The sequence below is a fragment of the Bos mutus genome, chromosome 5, assembly GCF_027580195.1.
Source record: "Bos mutus isolate GX-2022 chromosome 5, NWIPB_WYAK_1.1, whole genome shotgun sequence".
Classification (NCBI taxonomy): domain Eukaryota; kingdom Metazoa; phylum Chordata; class Mammalia; order Artiodactyla; family Bovidae; genus Bos; species Bos mutus.
The window spans coordinates 87936169-87958848 of NC_091621.1; the positions used below are offsets into that span (position 1 = coordinate 87936169).

A 22680-nucleotide genomic window follows, 5' to 3' on the forward strand; every position below is an offset into this window, starting at 1 on the left:
TAGAAGATAATGATGGAATGAGGACTAATATAGATGAGAAGGGGAGAGTGAGTTCATGATAAAAGATGCAACAGAGAAGAAAATGCTAGGCCAGTTTTTATAGAACTTTGTAGGCCATAGCAAGAGGATTTTATATAAGGAATTAAATAATACAAATTTTATGTAATACAAATTACTATGAGTTGTCTGTCAGAAAAGAATGTAGAGGAAATGAGTAGAAGAAAAGACATCAGCTGAGAATCTTTTCATTACAGTAAGAAAGACATGCAGTAATATTAGGACTTAGGATGATAATTCTGGTGAGAGAGTGTATTATCCAGATTTGACATGGTTTTGTATGTAAAGTCAATGGCACTTCCTGAAAAATGGGATAAGGAGAATGAGGAGAAGGAAGGAATAGGGAAAACTCTGGATTTTGACTTAAGTAAAAGAATACATGATGACTTGAAAAACAGTGGGTGGAATTTGGGGGACAGAAGCCAAATTTACATGTGCTAAATAAGGGAAAATGGGGGATGAATTGGAACCAACTTGGGTAGACTATACATTCAAGACATTTTACTGCCTAAGAAAAGGAAGTGAAAATGGAGAAATAGCTGTTAGGAGATGTGGGGTCAAGAGGGCTTTTTTTTTTTTTTTTTTAAAGATGGGAGATAGTGGTGGATTTTTTAAAAATATATGAACCAATAATTTCAGTTCAATCACTCAGTCATGTCTGACTCTTTGTATTCCGATGGACTATAGCACAGCAGGCTTCCCTGTCCATCACCAAATCCTGAGCTTGCTCAAACTCATGTCCATAGAGTCGGTGATGCCATCCAACCATCTCATCCTCTGTCGTCCCCTTCTCCACTTGCCTTCAATCTTTACCAACATCAGGGTCTTTTCCAATGAGTCAGTTCTTCACATGAGGTGGTCAAAGGATTGGAATTTCAGCTTCAGCATCAGTCCTTCCAATGAATATTCAGGACTGATTTCCATTAGGATGGACTGGTTGGATCTCCTTGCAGTCCAAGGGACTCTCAAGAGTCTTCTCCAACATGACAGTTCAAAAGCATCAATTATTTGGTGCTCAGCTTTCTTTATAGTCCAACTCTCACATCCATACATGAATGGTGGAAAAACCATAGCTTTGACTAGACGGACCTTTGTCAGCAAATTATGTCTCTGCTTTTTAATGAACTGTCTAGGTTGGTCATAGCTTTTCTTCCAAGGAGCAAGCATTTTTAATTTCATGGCTGCAATCACCATCTGCAGTGATTTTGGAGCCCCCCCAAAAATAAAGTCTCTCACTACTTCCATTGTTTCCCCATCTATTTGGCCATGAAGTGATGGGACCAGATGCTATGATCTTAGTTTTCTGAATGTTGAGTTTTAAACATACTTTTTCACTCTCCTCTTTCACTTTCATCAAGAGGCTCTTTAGTTCTTCTTTGCTTTCTGCCATAAGGGTGGTGTCATCTGCATATCTGAGGTTATTGATATTTCTCCTGACAAACTTGATTCCAATTTGTGCTTCATCCAGTCCAGGATTTTGCATGATGTACTCTGCATATAAATCAAATAAGCAGGGTGACAATATACAGCCTTGATGTACTCCTTTCCTTATGTACATCTCCTCTGATGTACTCCTCTGTTGTTCCATGTCCAGTTCTAACTGTTGCTTCTTGACCTGCATACTGATTTCTCAGGAGGCAAGTCAGGTGGTCTGGTAGTCCCATCTCTTGAAGAATTTTCCACAGTTTATTGTGATCCACACAGTTAAAGGCTTTGCTATAGTCAGCAAAGCAGAAATAGATGTTTTTCTGGAACTCTCTTGCTTTTTTGATAATCCAATGGATGTTGGCAATTTGATCTCTGGTTCTTCTGCCTTTTGTAAATCCAGCTTGAACATCTGGAATTTCATGGTTCACATACTGTTGAAGCCTGGCTTGGAGAATTTTGGGCATTAATTTGCTAGTGTGTGAGATGAGTGCAATTGTGCGGTAGTTTGAGCATTCTTCGGCATTGCCTTTCTTTGGGATTGGAATGAAAACTGACCTTTTCCAGTCCTGTGGCCACTGCTGAGTTTTCCAAATTTGCTGGTATATTGACTACAGCACTTTCACAGCATCATCTTTTAGGATTTGAAATAGCTCAACTGGAATTCCATCACCTCCACTAGCTTTGTTTGTAGTGATGGTTCCTAAGGCTCACTTGACTTTGCATTCCAGGATGTCTGGCTCTAGGTGAGTGATCACACCATCGTGGTTATCTGGGTCATGAAGATCTTTGTACAGTTCTTTTGTGTATTCTTGCCACCTTTTCTTAATATCTTCTGCTTCTGTTAGATCCGTAACATTTCTATCCTTTCTTGTGCCTATCTTTGCATGAAATGTTCCCGTGGTATCTCTAATTTTCTTGAAGATATTTTTAGTCTTCCCATTCTATTGTTTTCCTCTATTAGGAAGGTTTTCTTATCTCCCCTTGCTATTATTTGGAACTCTGCATTCAATGCAGAGTATATCTTTCCTTTTCTCCTTTGCTTTTAGCTTTTCTTCTTTTCTCAGTTATTTGTAAGACCTCCTCAGACAACCATCTTGCCCTTTTGTATTTCTTTTTCTTGGGAAAGTTCTTGATCACTGCCTCCTGTACAATGCCATGGACCTCCTTCCATAGTTCTTCAGGCACTCTATCAATTAGATCTAATCCCATAAATCTACTTGTCACTTCCACTGTATAATCATAAAGGACCATTATGATTATACTTCCCTTATGAACTGGTAAGATGAGAGACAAATGATATTTTTTTCCTCTCACCTTTAATGAGGTGCAAATTGACATACTGCACTGAATAAGTTTAAGGTATATAACATGATCATTTGACTTACATACATTGTGAAATGATATTTCAGTTCAGTTCAGTCCAGTCACTCAGTCGTGTCCGACTCTTTGTGACCCCATGAATCGCAGCACGCCAGGCCTCCCTGTCCATCACCAAATCCCGGAGTTCACTCAAACTCATTTCCATCGAGTCGGTGATGCCATCCAGCCATCTCATCCTCTGTCAGCCCATTCTCCTCCTGCACCTAATCCCTCTCAGCATCAGAGTCTTTTCCAATGAGTCAACTCTTCTGATCAGGTGGCCAAAGTATTGGAGTTTCAGCTGTAACATCAGTCCTTCCAATGAACACCCAGGACTGATCTCCTTTAGGATGGACTGGTTGGATCTCCTTGCAGTCCAAGGGACTCTCAAGAGTCTTCTCCAACACCACAGTTCAAAAGCATCAATTCTTTGGCACTCAGCTTTCTTCACAGTCCAACTCTCACGTCCATACATGACCACAGGAAAAACCATAGCATTGACTAGACGGACCTTTGTTGGCAAAGTAATGTCTCTGATTTTGAATATGCTGTCTAGGTTGGTCATAACTTTCCTTCCAAGGAGTAAGCGTCTTTTAATTTCATGGCTGCAATCACCATTTGCAGTGATTTTGGAGCCCCAAAAAATAAAGTCTGCCACTGTTTCCACTGTTTCCCCATCCATTTCCCATGAAGTGATGGGACCAGATGCCATGATCTTAGTTTTCTGAATGTTGAACTTTAAGCCAACTTTTTCACTCTCTTCTTTAACTTTCATCAAGGGGCTCTTTAGTTTTTCACTTTCTGCCATAAGGGTGGTGTCATCTGCATATCTGAGGTTATTGACATTTCTCCAGGCAATTAGTGAACATCTATCATGTCATATAAGTAAAAAAAGAAAGAAAGAAATAGAAAAAATATTTTTCCCTGTGATGAGAACTCTTAGGATTTACTCTCTTGTTGTTGTTATTTATTAGCTAAGTCCTGTCTGACTTTGCAACCCCTCAGACTGCAGCACACCAGGCTTCCCTGTCCTTCACTATCTCCTGGAGTTTGCTCAAGTTGATGTCCATGGAGTCAGTGATGCTATCTAACCATCTCTTCCTCTGCCACCCTCTTCTCCTTTTGCCTTCACTCTTTTCCAGCATCAAGCTCTTTTCCAATAAGTCGGCTCTTCACATCGGGTGGGCTTCCCTGGTAGCTCAGACGGTAAAGCGTCTGCCTGTAATGCGGGAGACCCGGGTTCAATTCCTGGGTTGGGAAGAATCCCTGGAGAAGGAAATGGCAATCCACTCCAGCATTCTTGCCTGGAAAATCCCATGGATGGAGGAGCCTGATAGGCTACAATCCATGGGGTCGCAAAGAGTCGGACACGACTGAGCGACTTCACTCACTCACTCTTCACATCAGACTCAGACGCATCAGTTGTTACCCTCTTAACAGCTTTCATATATAACATACAACAGTGTCAATTACATATATCATGTTGTACATTACACCTCCATCACTTATCTTTGTTATACCTAGAAGTTTGTACATTTTGACTATCTTTGTCCACTAGGGGGATGGACACATGCCCGACCTCTGGTAACCACAAATCTGATCTCATTTTCTATGAGTTTGTTTTTGAAGTGTCATTGACCTACAACAGTATGTTAGCTCCTCTTACCCAACATAGTGATTTAATATTTCTGTACATTTCATAATAAGTCTATTTATGATATGCCACCACACAAAGATATTAGATAATTATGACTATATTCCCCACACTACACATTTCACACTCCTGACTCATTTATTTTGCACTTGGGAGATGGTACCTCCTAATCTCCCTCACCTATTTCTTTCCTCCCCCCAGTCCCCTCCCCTCTGGTCTCCATACGGTAAATTGCCAACTCAGGAGTACAAACTAATGTACTTATAAACAAGAAAAGTTTGCAGTGGTCACTACCCCAATATGATGATAAAAGTGTCACCCTACAATCAAGTAATTGGCTTTTTCTGTTGCTTTATCTTCCTATTGTTCTTCAAAAAGATCACTTTCTTGGGGAAAAGGATTACCATAGATTATAATGGTTCTCTGAAATGGCATCTTGAAATATAAGGAGTCCGAATATAGGAAGGGATATAAACAGAATTGGGCTTCCCTGGTAGCTCAGTGATAAAAAGTCAGCCTGCCAAAGCAGGAGATGCATGTTCAATCCCTGGATCAGTAAGATCCCCTAGAGAAGGCCATGGCAACCCATTCCAGTGTTCTTGCCTGGGAACTCCCATGGGCTGAGGAGCCTGGTGGGCTATAGTTCGTGGGATTCACAAAATAGTTGGACACGACTTAGTGAATAAACAACAGCATAAACAGCATTACCTAGTATATGTGTTTTAGTCACAGTGTTATATAAGCATGTATACAATGGTGAGTGAGCCAGAGATAGCCTATGAGTTCATGGCAGTTGAATAGCATAAAGATAGAAATTACTGTACAGAAAAACACCTCCAATTTATCAGTCCTCTCTGAGTTTTGCAAGGGCCTTAGGGATGCCTAAGCTTGAGATAGACTTTATATGGGAATAGGCTTTCCTAATATGTTTCCAGAAGCTTAAATCTACCATCTGGTTGAAGCAGCTGTGAGGAAAACCTTTGTTGTGTTGTTTTGAAATTTGTTTCCACTAGTGTCAGACAGAAACTTAATGCAGGAGGAAAGGGATGCAGTACAAACAAAATTAATTTATTTAAAATAAATAACTGGAATTAGGGCATCAAAAGTGCCTGGGAAATACTTGACAGGCCTATAAATTCTACTAGAGTACATAAGGGGGATATTTCTAGAAATAGTGGACTAGAGAAATGGTCTTTTTGGGAATTTTAATTAGATAACCAGAATTAATGCCTCTGATTTTAATTTTGGATCACGAATACAGGTATGTCCAACAATTTAAAAAAGTTTAATTCTATGTTAACATTAAAAAGTTCTGTTGAAGTCCATTTTTAATAAAACATTTGATACAGAAGTCATTTTAAAATGAAATTTTTGTATAAAAATAATAAATGGTATTGGGAGAGAATTAAAATAAAAAATATTTTTTAAAACCATCCATAATCCCACCATGCAGAAATGACTTAATATTTATTGTATGTATTATGTACTATATTATATCTACCATTATGTATTATATTAAATTGAACTTAAGCTCCATTATGGGGCTTCCCTGGTGCCTCAGATGGTAAAGAATCTGCCTGCAATGAAGGAGACCTGGGTTCAGTCCCTGGGCCGGGAAGATCCTCTGGAGAAGGGGATGGCTACCCACTCAAGTATTCTTGCCTGGAGAATTCCATGGACAGAGGAGCCTGGTGGGCTATAGTCCATGGGGTTGCAAAAAGTCAGATAGACTGAACTAACACTTTAACTTTTCACTTTTGTTTGTTGCTGTTATCTTCAGTGTCTAGATCATAGTCTACTTGACAGTAGGCACAGGCACTCCATAAATATTTTTCAATTAATGAATATGCAAGTAATTATATAACTAAAGTAAAGCTCATATAATCTACAAAATTTAACATTACACATTGATCACATTATATCCCTTTTTATTTAATATTAAGTCATCTGCTAGTAAGTAGTTTTAATGGCTAGGATTAAATTCATCTTATGACACTATGATAAGATATAATTGGAAAAAATGTTTCATCATTTCCTTAGGATTTAGCCTTAGAAGTGGGTATGAATATTTTCATATATATTGAAATATATTTCAAAACAATCCTACAAATGGTTATATCAATTTATATCAGTACTCTCTCTCCAAGTCTGAGAGTTTGAGATCTTTTATTTTTAAGAAATTATGAATTGTATAAAATAATTATTTAAAATAAAATTTAACTGGTTTCATTACTTATTGCATATGCTTACATTTCACATTTTTTTATCTGACCTTATGTCTGTTTTTTCTGTCTTGGATTGCCAATTATATAGAAGGCAGGGTATGTTCCATGTTCTTGAATATTTGAGAATATATTTTACATATAAAATATATTTCACATATGAAAGAAAATTTTTCTGGCATCTTAGTCTACAAAGGTTTTTCCTCAGATTTCTGTATATTTAGCTATATTACCTTTTATTAATATTGTGTAGGAAAGTTATATAACATTGTGATTTAGTCACAATACTTGAGGAGATGTTCATATGCCTCATATTTTAAATATTTTTTCTCAAAATGTTTAATGACATGCCTTTCTCCCAGTAATTTAACATAAAAAAATGAGGGAATTTCCTATACATTTGCTAACATGAATCTTTTTTAGGTCAGAATATTTTCTCCAGTTGTGTCTTTGATTGTGACAAAAGGCTCTCACTTTTTCTTCAGGTGCATTACAAATTTTATTCTCTGTTGTCTAGTTCTCTCATTTTTTCAGTACCTGTTTTTTTTTTTAACATTGTTTACATATATTTAAAATTTAATTTTAGTTAATTGTATAATGGCTTTACAATATTGTGTTGATTTGTTTCTGTCATACAACATAAATCAGCCATAAATATATTATATATGTGTGTGTGTGTATATATATATTATACATGTATATACAGACACACACGTATTTATATATCCCCTCCCTCTTGAACCACCCTCCCATATCCCACCAACCCATCCCTCTGGCTTTAGTCCTTGTTCATAAAGTCTTTTTTTTTTTCTCTAAGCTGTAAGATAATTTATATGTCTGTACACCAAATGACTGATAAAATTTGCTTCTTTGTCAGTTCTGTACTTTACTACTTCTTGTTGCATATTTGTTTCCTGAAAGTGTTCATCTTTATATCATTTATAGTCCATCCTATTGACTTTTCATTTTAAAATTTGTCCCTTAACAGGGAAATTGGACTTCCCTAGTGGTTCAGTTGGTAAAGAATCTCTCCGCTATGCGGGAGACCAGGGTTCGATCCTTGGGTCGGGAAGATCCCCTGAAGAAAGAAATGGTAACCCACTCCAGTATTCTTGCCTGGGAAATACCATGGACAGAGGAGCTTGGCAGGTTGCAGTCCATGAAATAGCAGAGTCAGACATGACTGAGCAACTAGCACTTTGAACAGGGAAATAGCATTATAATGGCCATATCTTGTTAAATTTTACTGACTGTGCCAATTTGTTTCCTGAAAACTTTTTTCTGAATTCTTAAATAATCTTATTTTTAGAGATTTCTTTGATTTACTTACTGTGATTTTACTCAAAAGAGGCAAGATATTTCCAGACCTAATATTTACTAATGAATGTGGGTGTCAGTTATCTGAAGCCGAGACATAATTTTCTCCTATTATTTTTCTTAGCTGGAATTCAAGTTTCACAGCACCTAACTCTAATTTTTGCAGACATTAATATATTCTTTAATAACTAGTAGACCACATGAAATGCTACACTACTTAGTCAGGGACTCTTTTCAAATCTCTATTTGACCTAGTGCTCTTGACTCCTAAAAACTCTCCCTCTCACACTGCAAAGCAAGCACGTCATTAATTTACTGCTCTTTTGGCTTTTGTAATTTGCTAAATCTGGGTGGATGTAGATAGCTGGAATTGAAGAAACAAAGGCAGGAACAGTCTTCAAATTTTCCCAAAGCAGCACCTTGTGAACAGACGTGGCTTGTACAGGCTGTATGTCTCGAGTTGATGAGCAATACAGTATATCTTGGGCCTTCCCTGGCAGCTCAGCTGGTAAAGAATCTGCCTGCAATGCAGGAGACCTGGGTTTGATCCCTGTGTCAGGAAGATCCCCTGGAGGAGGAAATGGCCACCCATTCTAGTATTTTTTGCCTGGAGAATCCCCATGGACAGAGGAGCCTGGCAGGCTACAGTCCATGGGGTCTCAAAGAGTCAGACACGACCGAGTGACATAGCAAACACACACATACACACACACTGTATCTTAAACATTTTTTTTTTCAGGCAATATCCACTCAATGGCGAAGCATGTTATAGCTTTTCCTAAATCAAACTTCATCTGCCTTACCCTTGGTAGAATTTTTCCAGGATTATGGCATATGTTTGTCTCTCTTTGGTATTATTATCTGTGAATTTTCCTTCTTCTGTTGTCTCTTGTCTCTATAGCTTTTTTAACGTTGGAACTTGTGAGGATCTGCATGTAGGATTAAAGCTAAGATCAATTAAACAAGTTCATTTCTTATGGTTTTAGAAAAATAGTGGCTATGAATTAGGTACTTGAGCTATATTAAATCATATCTAGTTTAAAACAATGACTATATTGTTGACAATTTCTAAACATCTGAACAAGTATGACCTAATGGTTTGCTAATAAGTAATAGCAAAAATGATAAAAAATAATACCTTAAAATATCTCCAGCTTCTGAATGTAAGTTTACATTTCACAGCGTAATATCAATGTAATACAAAGCATTCAAATAGTATCCAAAGCGGCATCAATGATTGTGACCTCAGACTCAGAACCTAGAAGATCAAATTCTGCTGAAATATTTCCCTGTGCTCCACCCCTTGCTGATCCATGTGTGACCTCATAGCTTGAATGCTAGTTGGGTTTCGATTCTGCTGTTGTTGCTGTTTATTCACCAAATAGTGTCTGACATTTTTGCAACCCCATGGACTATAGCCCACCAAGCTCCTTTGCCCATGGAATATTTCCCAGTAAGAGTACTGGAAGGGGTTGCATTTCCATCTCCAGTGGATCTTCCTGACCCAGGAATCAAACCCATGTCTCCTTCTTTGGCAGGCAGATTCTTTGCCACTGAGCCACCGGAGAAGCCTCTAAATTTGACTAGGGATTTATTAATCCTAATGCTCTGATTTCTGCGAAAACACCTGAGTAAAGGCCCTTGAAACTCACACTATGCATAGTAGTGTATATATATCAATTCCATTCTCCCAATTCCTCCCCTCTCCCCTTTTCCCATATTGGTGTCCATATATTTGTTCTCTAGTCTATGTCTCTATTTCTGCTTTGTAAATAGGTTCATCTGTACCATTTTTTCTAGATTACACATATATACATTAATGTACAATATTTTTTTTCTCTTTCTGACTTACTTCACTGTCTATCACAGTCTCTGGGTCCATCCACATCTCTGAAAATAGCACAATTTAATTCCTTTTTAAGGCTGAGTAATATTCCATTGTATATGTGTTCCACATCTTTATCCATTCCTCTGTTGATGGACATTTAAGTTGCTTACATGTCCTGGCTATTGTAAATAGTGCTGCAATAAAGATTGGGGGGGCATGTATCTTCTGGAATTATGATGACCTAAATGGGAAGGAAATCCAAAAAAGAGAGGTTGTATATATGTATATGGCTGATTGACTTTGCTGTACAGCCAAAAATAACACATTGTAAAGCAACTATACACCAATAATTTTTTTAAAAACTCTCACTATCAATGTATATCCTTTTCTGAAGGGAATGAAGTTTTAAGAGAAAAGAGGAAGAGAAAACACTGAGGAGGCCGATTGTGTCACTCAGGTGAAGAGATGATGCCACTCTTACAGAAAAAATACCAGAGAACACAGAAGACTTTTGAGTATGGAAACCAAGCTTTGATTGCAATGACCCCTTACCTGACTCTCGTTAGTCCACAAATGATCTCTTGTCCAATGATCATTACAAGCTTACTGATATATGAGGGTGGAGTGTTTGATCAGTGTTCAGAAGATGGAATTAACTGATCATGTCCAGTTGTTGAGCATGATTTTTAGTTTTGAGATGTTCTGTTTGTCATGACTTTCAACATGGCTTTTATTTCTCTGAACATGAGTGTGCAAATAAAAAAAAAAAAAAAAAAAAGCTGTACAAAGGTAGACAATGTGTATTTTTCCCTTCTGTATTCCTGGAATTTAGGAGAGCATTTGGTATGTAATGTGCTTCCCTAGTGGCTCAGACAGTGAAGAATCCTCCTGCAATGTGGATACCTGTGTTCAGTCCCTGAATTGGGAAGATCCCCTGGAGAAGGGAGTGGCTACCCACTCCAGGATTCTGGCCTGGAGAATTCCATGGAGAGAGGAGCCTGACCGGCTACAGTGCAGGGGGTCTCAAGGAGTCGGACATGACTGAGCAGCTTTCACTTTCACTTTGATACATAACAGTTGTTTGATAGTTATTTATTGAGCAAGTGAAAAAAATGAATGATAAATGAATGAAGTCAGAAATCCTCAAAGAGCAATGTCAAAGTTGTTGAACTTCAGAAAAATCTAAACTTATGGTTACCAAAGGGGACAGATAAAGGGAGGAATAAATTGGAAATTTGAGATTAACATATACACACTATTGTATATAAGATAAATAACAAGGACATACAGTATAGGACAGGGAACTGTTTTCAATATCTTGTTATAACCTATAATGGAAAAGAATCTGAATAAGTTTACGTTTTGAATATTCACTTTGCTGTACACCCAAGATGTTGTAAATCAGCTCGACTTCAATAAAAAATAAAAACAAAAGTCTCCCCCCACCAAAATGTTGTCTAGTGTAATGAATAGAACCCTGGATGAGATATTGTGATTGGATTCTACTTCCTGTCATGGGGCTAAATTTCTGTGCAACTTTAGTTCCGACTATCCTTCTCGTATCTAAGTTTTTGCTTTTATAATCTGAGAGATGAGAGTGTCTCTAATGAAGACTATCAGCATAAACTCCAATAGCAAACCCCATGTGTCAGTCATATCAGCCAGAAAATATCTGCTGCTTTCTCCCAACAGATCCTTTGTTAACCTCAGGGCTTAGACGCTGCCCAGCAGGGAGAACATTGAAGTGTCCCAGTCTGTTCTGGCTTTGTGCTACCATGTGGTATCACATGTGACAGGTGATAGCAGTTCACCTGGGGCTTCCCAGGTGGCTCAATGGTAAAGAATCCACCTGCCAATGCAGAAGATATGGGTTCGATCCCTTGGTCAGGAAGATCCCCTGCAGAAGGAAATGGCAACCTACTCTGGAATTCTTGCCTGGAAAATCCTGTGGACAGAAGAGCCTGGCTGGCTACAGTCAATGGAGTCACAAAGGAGCCGGACATGACTTAGCTACTAAACACAACAACAACCAGTCCACACAGTGATGATGCTCTCAGCTCTCACAGCTCACACTTCTGCTGTAGTTCTACAGGGAGGGAGGGTAATTAACAATCACTTGAGTCAGCTTGGGCAGCTCTTAGGTTGCAACAGTGAGTTCTCAACTCTTTGAATCCTAAACCTAACTGACTCCCAGGATGCCCAACCAGGATGAGGGCATAATTTATTACACTATTTGCCATCCTTCTGAACCAGAATCACCACTTTCTTTCTTTCACAGCCTTCACTACTAAGGAGAATGGGCTGCTTTCTTTTAAACTTTCAGATCAGATGAATTTTCTGATCATCCTATCTGTTGACTATAATACATTCCTATTGTAATGCATTTAAGTACTGCTCTCTACTCTCCTCCAGTTTGTGTCTATTTACACTGTCTTTCACCACCCCAGGGGACTGTCAGATAGTCAAGAAGGCCACCTACAATTTCCTTGGTGTCAAAGTCTGACACTCTCTTTTATCAGGGAAGGTGGGAGAGTAATTGAGATCAATGCTGATTAGATATTTGGGAGCAGCTGGAAGCATATTGGTTCAGAGGGTATAATTATATTTTATACTCTGGCAAATATGGTAACAAAATCTTTCCTCAGGCAATGGGCACTTTGCCAGCCTTTTAAGAAAAAATATCTCATGATGCTTCCAGAGATTCCAAAACCTACCTTCTGGAAGGGACTCTGCTTCTTTCCAAAGGTAATTTACCATTTTAGAAATTAGAATAGTAATATACCCTTGTAATCCATCCCTAGGCAGTGTGAATGGAGAAAAACAAAGCATTATTCACAGCATTGGCAAGCTATGACATGTCTGAATTTAATTTTGAGTCTCATTGTCAAAGCCAATTTAAGGAAAAATTATGAAACAGGTAGAGACTAGACATTAACACCTCACCTTCTACCTCATCAGCTCTCTTTTCCATTCAATTTATCCTATACCCTACAATTTTAACAATCAAGCCCCCTAGGAAGGTCCTCACATAGGTATGTTTCTCTCTGTCTTTTAGTGAATTATCAACTAATTCCTGGATAAGATCATGGCATCTGGTCCCTTCATGGCAAATAATGGGGAAACAGTGGAAACCGTGACAGACTTTATTTTCTTGGACTCCAAAATCACTGTAGATGGTGACTGCAGCCATGAAATTACAAGACACTTGCCCCTTGGAAGAAAATCTATGACCAATCTAGACAGTATATTAAAAAAGCAGAGACATTGCTTTGTCGACAAAAGTCCATCTAGTCAAAGCTATGGTTTTTCCAGTAGTCATGTACAGATGTGAGAGTTGGACCATAAAGAAAGCTGAGCACCAAAGAACTGATGCTTTTGAACTGTGGTGTTGGAGAAGAATCTTGAGAGTTCCTTGGGCTGCGAGTAGATCAGACCAGTCAATCCTAAAGGAAATCAGTCCTAAATTTTGGAAGGACTGATGCTGAAACTGAAGCTCCAATACTTTGGACACCTGATGCAAAGAACTGACTCATTGGAAAAGACCCTGATGCTGGGAAAGATTGAAGGCATGAGAAGAAGGGAACAACAGAGGATGAGATGGTTGGATGGCATCACCAACTCGATGAACATGAGTTTGAGCAAGCTCTGGGAGCTGATAATGGACAGGGAAGCCTGGCCTGCTGCAGTCCTTAGGGTCACAAAGAGACACGATTGAGTGGCTGAACTGAACTGAAGATAATGTTTGCTGGTAAATATTAAGGAAAATTCTATTCAAAGAAAATTTGCATTGCTGTGTCTTTTGATAGATTATGAGTTTAATATGTTTGGGAGCAGTCTTGCCTAAAATTTCACATTGATCCGGTCATAGAAGCTCTACTATAGGGAATTGGGGGAAATGTCAGAACTCCAGCTCAACCTTCCAGCCTTGTCATTAGGGACTCTCTGAATATCCAGTCATAGCCTTCCAAGTTCCATTGAAACCTTTTCCGATCCTCATTCTTCCAATAGGGAATGAAACATGACGCTGGAAGCTCATCCATAAAACGTTCTTTGGGTGTGGAATGGGGTGGAGTTGAAAAGTTTGACACTTTAGTGATCCCCTTCCCCTCCCACTTTTTTTGATTGAAGTATAGTTGATGTATGATACTATGTTACAGGTATACAATACAATGATTTACAACTTTTAAAGGCTATACTCCATTTATGGTTATCATAAAATATTGGCTCTATTCCCTGTGTTGTACAATATATCCTTATATCAATAGTCTATTTTGTTGACAGTTGTTAGTACCTCTTGGTCCCATTCCTCTATAATGTCCCTTTCTCCCTCCCTCTCCCCACTGGTAAGCACTTGTTTGTTCTGTATATCTGTGAGTCACTTCTTTTTTGTTATACTCACTAGTTTGTTGTATTTTTAGATTCCACATATAAGTGATATCATACACTGTCTGTCTTTTGCTGTCTGACTTCACTTAGTATAATATTTTTCAAGTTCATTCATGTTGGTGAAAATGGCAAAATTTCAGTCTTCCATAGACTGAGTAGTAGTATTCCATTGTGTAAATAGACACACACACACACACACACACACATATATAGGTTGCTTCCATGTCTTGGCAATTATAAACAATGCAATTATGAATATTTGGTGCATGTATCTTTTCAAATTAGTGTTTCCATTTTGTTTCATATATATATCCAGGAGGAAGGGTTTCCCTGGTGGCTCAGATGGTAAAGAATCTGCCTGCAATGCAGGAGACCCAGGTTCAATCCCTGAGTCAGGAAGATCCCCTGGCAAATGGAAAGGCTACCCACTCCATTATTCTTGCCTGGGAAATCCCATGGACAGAGGGGCCTGGTGGGCTACAGTCCATGGGGTCACAAAGAGTCAGGCGTGACTGAGCAACTAACACACACTCAGGAGTAGAATGCTGGGTCATATGGCAGTCCTATTTTTAGTTTTTTGAGAAACCTCCAGTCTGTTTTCCACAGTGGCTGCACCAATTTACATTCCCAACAACAGTGTATGAGAGTTCCCTTTCCTCCACATCCTTGCCAACATTCATTATTTGCGTTCTTTTTGACAATAGATTCTGACAGGTGTGAGGTGCTATCTCATTGTGGTTTTGATTTGCATTTCCCTGATGATTAGCAATGTTGCACATCTTTTCATGGGCCTGTTGGCCATCTGCATTTCTTCTTTGGAAAAGTGGCTATTCAATTCTCCTGCTCAGTTTTTAATTGGATTTTTTTTTATGTTAAATTGTATGAGCTATTTCTATATTTGGGGTATTAACCCCTTATTGGCCATATTTGCAAATATTTTCTCCTATTCAGTAGGTTGTCTTTTGCTTTGTTGATGGTTTCCTTTGATGTGCAAAAGCTTTTATTTAGGTTTAATTAGGTCCCTTTTGTTTAATTTTGCTTTTATTTCCTTTGCTTTTAGAGATAGATCCAAAAAATATTGCTATGATTTATGTTAGAGTGCGCTCCCTAAGTTTTCCTCTAGGAGTTTAACTGTCACTGTTTGCAAATGACATAATACTATGTATAGAAAATTCTAAAGATGCCATCAGAAAATTACTAGAGCTTATCAATGAATTTGATAAAGTTGTGGGATATAAAATTAATGTCTAGAAATCTGCTGCACTTCTAGACACTAACAAACTATCAAAAAGAGAAATTAAGGAAGCAATCTCATTTATTATCACAACAAAAAGAGTAAAATATCTAGAAATAAACCCACCTAAGGAGGTAAAATACCTGTATTCATAAAACTATGAAACACTGATGAAAGAAATTAAAGATGACACAAACAGATGGGAAGATATACCATGTTCTTGGATTGGAAGAATTAATATTATTTTAAAAATGACCGTACTACCAAAAAGAAATCTGCAGATTCAGTGCTATCCCTATCAAAATACCAAAGGTATTTTTAATGGAACAAATAATTTTAAAATTTGTATGGAAACACAAAAGACCCCCATACTACCAAAACAATCTTGAGAAAGAAAAACAGAACTGGAAGAATCATGCTCACTGACTTCAGACTAGACTACAAAGTTTAAAGAATCGGCCTGTAATGCAGGAGACCCTGGTTTGATTCCTGGGTCAGGAAGATCCCCTGGAGAAGGAAATGGCAATCCACTCCAGTATCCTTGCCTGGAAAATCTCATGGACAGAAGAGCCTGGCGGGCTACAGTCCATGGGGTTGCAAGAGTCAGGCATGACTTAGTGACTAAACAAACCATCACCACCACAAAGTTTCAATAATCAAAACAGTACGGCACTGACACTAAAACAGAAACATAGATCAATGAAACAGAATAGAGATCCCCCAGATAAACCCCCACCCTTCCGGTCAATTCATCTATGACAAAAGAAGCAAGAATATACAATGGAGAAACACAGACAAGACAATCTCTTCCATAAGTGGTGTTGGGAAAACCGGACAGGATGTGCGTATGCTCAATCATATCCAACTCTTTGTGACCAATGGACCATAGCCCATCAGGCCCCTCTGTCCATGGAATTTTCCAGGCAAGAATACTGGAATGGATTGCCATTTCCTACTCTAGGGGACCTTCCTGACCCAGGGATCGAATCTGAGCCTCTTATTTCTCCTGTATTGGCCAGAAGTTTCTTTACCACTGTGCCACTGATGCAGGAAAACTGAACACTTACATGTAAAAGAATGAAATTAGAACCTTCCCTAACACCATATAGAAAAATAAACTCAAAATGGTTTAAAGACCTAAATGTAAGACTTCTCCCTCTCTTATAGAAGACTTACTGTCTCATCATCTTCATCTCTACAACACCATAGGGGTAGCTAACAGAATGAAAAATTGGGAGCCTCTTCAGAAAGGTAATTTCACTAAAGTAAAATATTATTATCTAATTTTTTCTGTTTCTCTTTACTAATATACATGCTTTCTTTCACTTCCTTAAATAATATCTATTATAAAATTTAAATTATAAGCATATCCAGTTGAAACTTTCACTTCCTTAAATAATATCTATTATAAAATTTAAATTATAAGCATATCCAGTTGAAAATTATTATCTAATTTTTTGTTTCTCTTTACTAATATACATGCTTTCTTTCACTTCCTTAAATAATATCTATTATAAAATTTAAATTATAAGCATATCCAATAATCAATGCTGTGTCAGTTTGCTAGAACATCAAGAGAGAGCCTCCAGGGGTGGTCTACGGTAGAAATTGCCAGGATAGCCTAGAAATGCTATTAAATGAGAGCACTTTGATCAGCTCTTCAAATAGAATATGTGTGTGTTTTGGGGGCAGGGGAGTACTTTTAAATATGCTATTGCCTTTTAAGAGACATCCCCAACATTAACTGAGACGACAAAATTTGCAGAGAATGAAAGCAATGGATCCAATTTTAATTATGATCACCCACATAATTCAAGTTCCAAATGTGTGTGTTGTCAGTTTTGAAATCATTTACTTTAGATATAAGAGTTGGGGGAAAAAAGAGGAAATGACACCTAAACGGCGACCTGGTTGTACAATGTTCCATTCTTATTTCCACTCAAACTTGTAGGACATTTGTGGAGGCTATATTTGAAATCTGTATCTCTAGCACACACCAAAGCCCTGATTTATTTTTATTAATAATGTAGAACTGTTTTCTTTTTTTGGAGGGGTGAAATAATTGCATAGACTTTCTTCAATTATATTGTACCATATGTTGTAAGATAAGTTATATGAGCATATGTATTTCATTATGAATATGAGCACATCAAGAAGAGAACATAGGATATTTGGACACTTTCACTGTATGCCATCGCTTCTCCAACCCTGTCAAAACCCCTGAAGTCTCAGGAAATTTGGATGCTAATCACCTGTGAATCTTCTCACATAAAATTTCCAGTAGTTCCTGAAGTTAATATGACCAAAAATGCCAATAGAACAGACTTTGCTATATTACAGAACATCTGGTTCTGATCCTGGCAAGAGAAAATGAAAAGTAATGGAAACCAATATTTTGCCAGAATCTGTTTTTTTCAAGGTTCTTTTTTAGAAATGGGCAGAGATTCAATGGGCATCAATTCCAGGAATCGCTGGTTCCCTCCCCATTTTCGTTTCTATAGCTCTTTCAATTATGCACACACCCAGATTTATATGCAGCCATATCTTCTTTTATTTGTAGAGCAAATCTTCACTTCACTAGAAATTTCTGATCTATAAGGTGGTACACTTGCAGTAAAGTCAACATGATAAATCTTTCAAGTAACAGGATTATAGCTACTAATTAGAATGTGTTTTGCATTTACTATTTAAAAAACAAGTGGTGGGTGTTCACGATATGTCAGTGACATTGGCCTCTTTTATTGTATTCATATTTCTCAAAGCTTATAAATCTTCAAGAGATCTCATGTTTCACAGAAACAATACTGTTCTAAAGACAAAATATGCTATTATGTTTGCCATTAGAAATGAATATTTAAAATGCTACATTTAAACACAGAAAAATAATAGTCTAAATATATATATATGTATCCACATGTAACAAATTTAATTTCATACAGAAGAAAACATCTCTCTCTTTTGAATCCTTTAATGAAAAGGAATAAATTTGTCCATGAATTTAAAATCATAGAAATACTTATCCATAAGCCACATTCCTAGAAAAGTATGAAGAGATGTAACAAGGCATAATAAGGTGTTTGTCTTGGGAGGCTTTACAATTCATTTTATTTGAATACAATGACAAAGAACAGTCAGATGTTTATGACTCTGCTGGGAAAAAAAAAGAGGTCATTTTCATTTTCCCATCTCTGTATATCCCCACTTGCCCTGTAATCAAAGTAAATTTCCTGTGAAAAGTTGAATTTTAGATACTTTGAACAGGGAAGGACAAGTCAGTGGAAACAATGGGGTTATAAGAAAGAAGTCAGGTAGGACGTACGGGCAAAATAGGGATGGAGAGAAGGTTGGAATTCAGAAAATTAGCACTAAGTCCTTGAAAGCAATCTATGGCATTGCAAATGTTTTGTTGTTAAACTAAAAATTATATTTATATCGCATTTATATAATTTCACTGTTTCATGATTCATGCTACTAAAGATTCTTACAGAGTCAATCTTAATTCCTAAATCATCTCTCTTTAGTATTTCTATTCAACTTCTAGTTTTAGAACATATCTGGAAAATATTAGGAAAAAAAAAATTGGGAGTCAAGTTTGCTTACAGTGTTGCAATAAATCTGTGAACTATGCCCTCCTCTGTTTCTTTCAGATTCCTGTTAGTAAAATGGATCTACAGTGCTGCCTTTCTCCCAAAGCTTGTATTTATTCAAGAACAAACACAATTCTATTTTTCTCATATCAGCAAATTCCCTAGGATTGGAGAAAAATCTGCACTAAATCCTTCAAAACATTAAGTCCTATGTAACCAAAATTAAACCTACATAAAATATTTTTCAGTTTTCAGCACCCCCTGTTATCCTTCCATATGTTTAGTGTTTGTTTTTCGTGCTGAACAAATAAAAATGAAACTTGTGTTAAGAGAAGTATGTTAGAGTTACTTTAGTGAAGTACTGTCTATCTATCAAAGCCGTTCCCAGTTTCAGTGCAAAACTGGTGCAAAACTTAATTAATCTAATTAACTTGTATATTTAAGGGAAAATGTGTGCACCTCAAAGGTTTAGGCAGGCCATGATCTCTCAGGTAAATACAGGTTTTGATCCGTGTCCAAACCCCAAATAAAATTTTGAAACCATTTGGGAAGGTCTCAAGTAAATGTTCTTGATATTTAAAATATGCTCTGCCTTACCATATGTTTGTAGAATTATGAATATTGGCCAGTTTCTCTTTGTGAACAGTTGCAGTGCTAGGACTGACTTTTAGAAATTCCTCACTACAGTAGAGTGTCTCAAGGATCCTGTGAGTTCTGTGCATATGAACTGTATGAATTTTTAAGTTTGGAAGGATTTGTAGCAGGGCAATGGGGTTGGTTGAAATTCAAGGACTTGGAGGCAAAATAGATTGCCAAGAAGGATGTTGTACCCTTTGGAAATGGTGGCAGAATAGGCTCTGGGCAGCAACACAGGGACTGTTTCCTTTGTGAGCAGCTTGGCAAGGTCTTGTGTCTCTGGACCACTAGCAAATGGCTGAAGGCAAAGTGAGGAGGTGAGTGCTATGGACACAGGCCTCAGTGGCAATGGAAGGCCATCAGCTCCAGATCATAAGGAAATTGAGAGGAGTATCCACTGAGAATAGAGAAAGAGCTTTCAGACCCAATGGACTGGTTTTACATTTCAAGTCTGTCCTGGATAAGCTGCACAGCCCCTTGAGCTTTGGGTTCTCCATCTGTAAAACAGGGTCATGAAATCTGCTATACAGGGTTATACTAAGGATGGATGCTCTACAAGTAAATGTGTCTATACATACTGTTGTCGAGTCCCTAAGTCATGTCTGACTCTTTTGTGACCCCATGGACAGTAGCCCGCCAGGCCTCTCTGTCCATGAGATTTCCTCGGCAAGAATACTGGAGTGGATTGCCATTTCCTTCTCCAGGGGATCCTCCCAGATCAGGGATCTAACCCAAGTCTTCTGCATTGGCAGGCAGACTCTTTACCACTGCAGATTCCTTACCACTGAGTACATATTAGTCTTTCAAGCAACACTCTTCTCCCTCACCTTGTTCTCCCTCCATGATCTTATCTACACCCCAGGTTTAACTGAGATACTGGGTTAACCAAAATTTCATTCGGATTTTTCCATAGGATGCTAGAGGAAAACCTGAACAAACTTTTTGGCCAATCCAATGTATGCTGATAATCCCCTAGTCTAGGATACAACCCTATATTAAACACCTCTGTTCAGTGTTTCAGAAATGTGAAACCAGCCCCCACCCCACCCCTTTTTCTCTCAATAAGGCTAGCACAATAGTTCTCTACCATCTCCTGCCTAATGCATCCTCCCCACATTTGGCTAAATGATCCTAAAATGCATACCTAACAGGTCTTTTCCTTTTGAAAAGCTCTCAGTCATCCCCATCACCTATGGGAGGGGGGGCCTGCAATCTCTGGTCCAAGGGGGACACACACACACACACACACACAGAGTGTGCATCGAGCTGCATGTGGTCTGTAAAATCTAAAATATTTACTCTCTGGACCTTGACAGAAAACATTTGCCTAACAGGAGCCACTTCAAGTTCTGACTCCAGGTCTTCTCTTGCCTCTCCCCGTCTTCAGCCACACTGAACCAGTTGTATGTTGTTTAGCCGTAGAGAATCTGTAATTTCATGTCTCTGTGTATGGTACAGCTTGTGGTCTGTGTCGCAAACGTCTTTTACCTTCAGCTGGCTAACACCTACTTATTCATTAATTGTCACATCGGCTCTCTCCTCTTCCAGGAAGCCTTCCTTAAATAACTGTCTCAGGCATACTGACCAAGCAGAGTCCGATTTCCTTTCCTCTGTACTCCATCATTGCTTATGTATACCCCCAATATTACAGCTCACATCATATTATTTTTCTCATATAGGTCATACTTACCAGCTTCTTTGTATGCCTGATAATATTTGATTGGGTGCCAGACACTATAACTGTAACCTTGTGAGGTATGGATATTTTTGTGTGGCTTTGTTCTGAGAGACATTTCAGTTACTTGAAAGGAGTTTGACACTTTTGGCTCTTGGTTTTAAATTTTGTTAAACTAGAAAAGAGCAGCTTTTAGTCTGTGGCTACTTTGGGCCCACTTCTGACTAATCTGAGTAGTCAGCTTCCTTGGTGGCTCAGATGGTAAAGAATCTGCCTCCAATACAGAAGACCCAGATTCGATCCCTGGGTTGGGAAGATCCCCTGGTGTAGGAAATGGCTACCTGCTATAGTATTCTCGCTTGGAAAATCCCATGGAGAGAGGAGCCTAGCAGGCTACAGTCTATGTAGTCACAAAGAGTGGAACACGACTGGGTACAGCAACAAAGATTAGTTTCTCATATCTTAGGAATCACTGTCCTTTGTTGTCTGGTGTTCCATGCCTTAAGAGTCATTGATTTTGTCCTTTTTTGAATTGTTTCAGCAGGAGGCTAGATTCCTGTTACTTCATCTTGATCAGGAGCAGAAATACCATATTATATTACCATTATTAACCTATGGTTGTAGTTCCCCTTCCTGAACTGTGAGGTCCTTAATAGTAGGGCTTTCATTTCTAGCACCTAGTACCATGTTGTATTTTGCACAGTACTTTCTCAACGGGTTTTTAAAACATGACCAGGGCAAAAGAAAAGTGAGAAAGAAAATTAAATAAAATTAAATGGATACTACATCTTCTACAAGCTTCCCCAGAACAATTATTGCAAGGGCTTCTTTTATTTTAAACACAAGGCCAAACTCTCTTCCATACCAATCTTAAAGCAAAGATGCTTACAAAGCCACTTAAAAATGGTACTCAATACATTATACATGTATTATTTTTCACTATTAATCAGAGCCCATGAAAAACATGTACTGATATTGTAATACAAAAATTAAACAGTATTGTTTGACTTAGTCTGATAATAATAAATACTAAAGCTCCTTGAATTACAGAGATTCTTTCATTGATAATAATTTGAACTTTTCTGGTTAAACTGCCGTTTTGTGGGAAGACAATTAAATGATGTTTAACTACATAAATGCTTCAGTAATTGCTTTCATTAAACATTTCATGTATATTATTATATTAGACATTATTACCTGACAATCTGACAAACCTACATTCTTTAGTGGGAGAAAATGATATTGGATTGACAATTAATAATATTAAATCCCTAGTTTTACACAAAGTTGTCACTAG

The 22680-nt window shown here is 37.9% G+C and overlaps 1 long non-coding RNA gene and 1 other non-coding gene across 2 annotated transcripts in view; both read left to right on the top strand.

Moving 5' to 3' along the window:
• LOC138987849 (uncharacterized) overlaps window positions 1-19312 on the top strand; it is an 80492-nt gene extending 61180 nt beyond the window's left edge. The window contains exons 3-4 of the long non-coding RNA XR_011464132.1: window positions 16653-16736; window positions 19133-19312. This is a non-coding gene — a long non-coding RNA (uncharacterized lncRNA). The remainder of the gene's footprint in view (window positions 1-16652; window positions 16737-19132) is intronic.
• Window positions 4033-4104, top strand: TRNAY-GUA (transfer RNA tyrosine (anticodon GUA)). The gene has a single exon. It is a non-coding gene; the product is annotated as a tRNA-Tyr (tRNA).
• Window positions 19313-22680: the final 3368 nt, after the last annotated feature.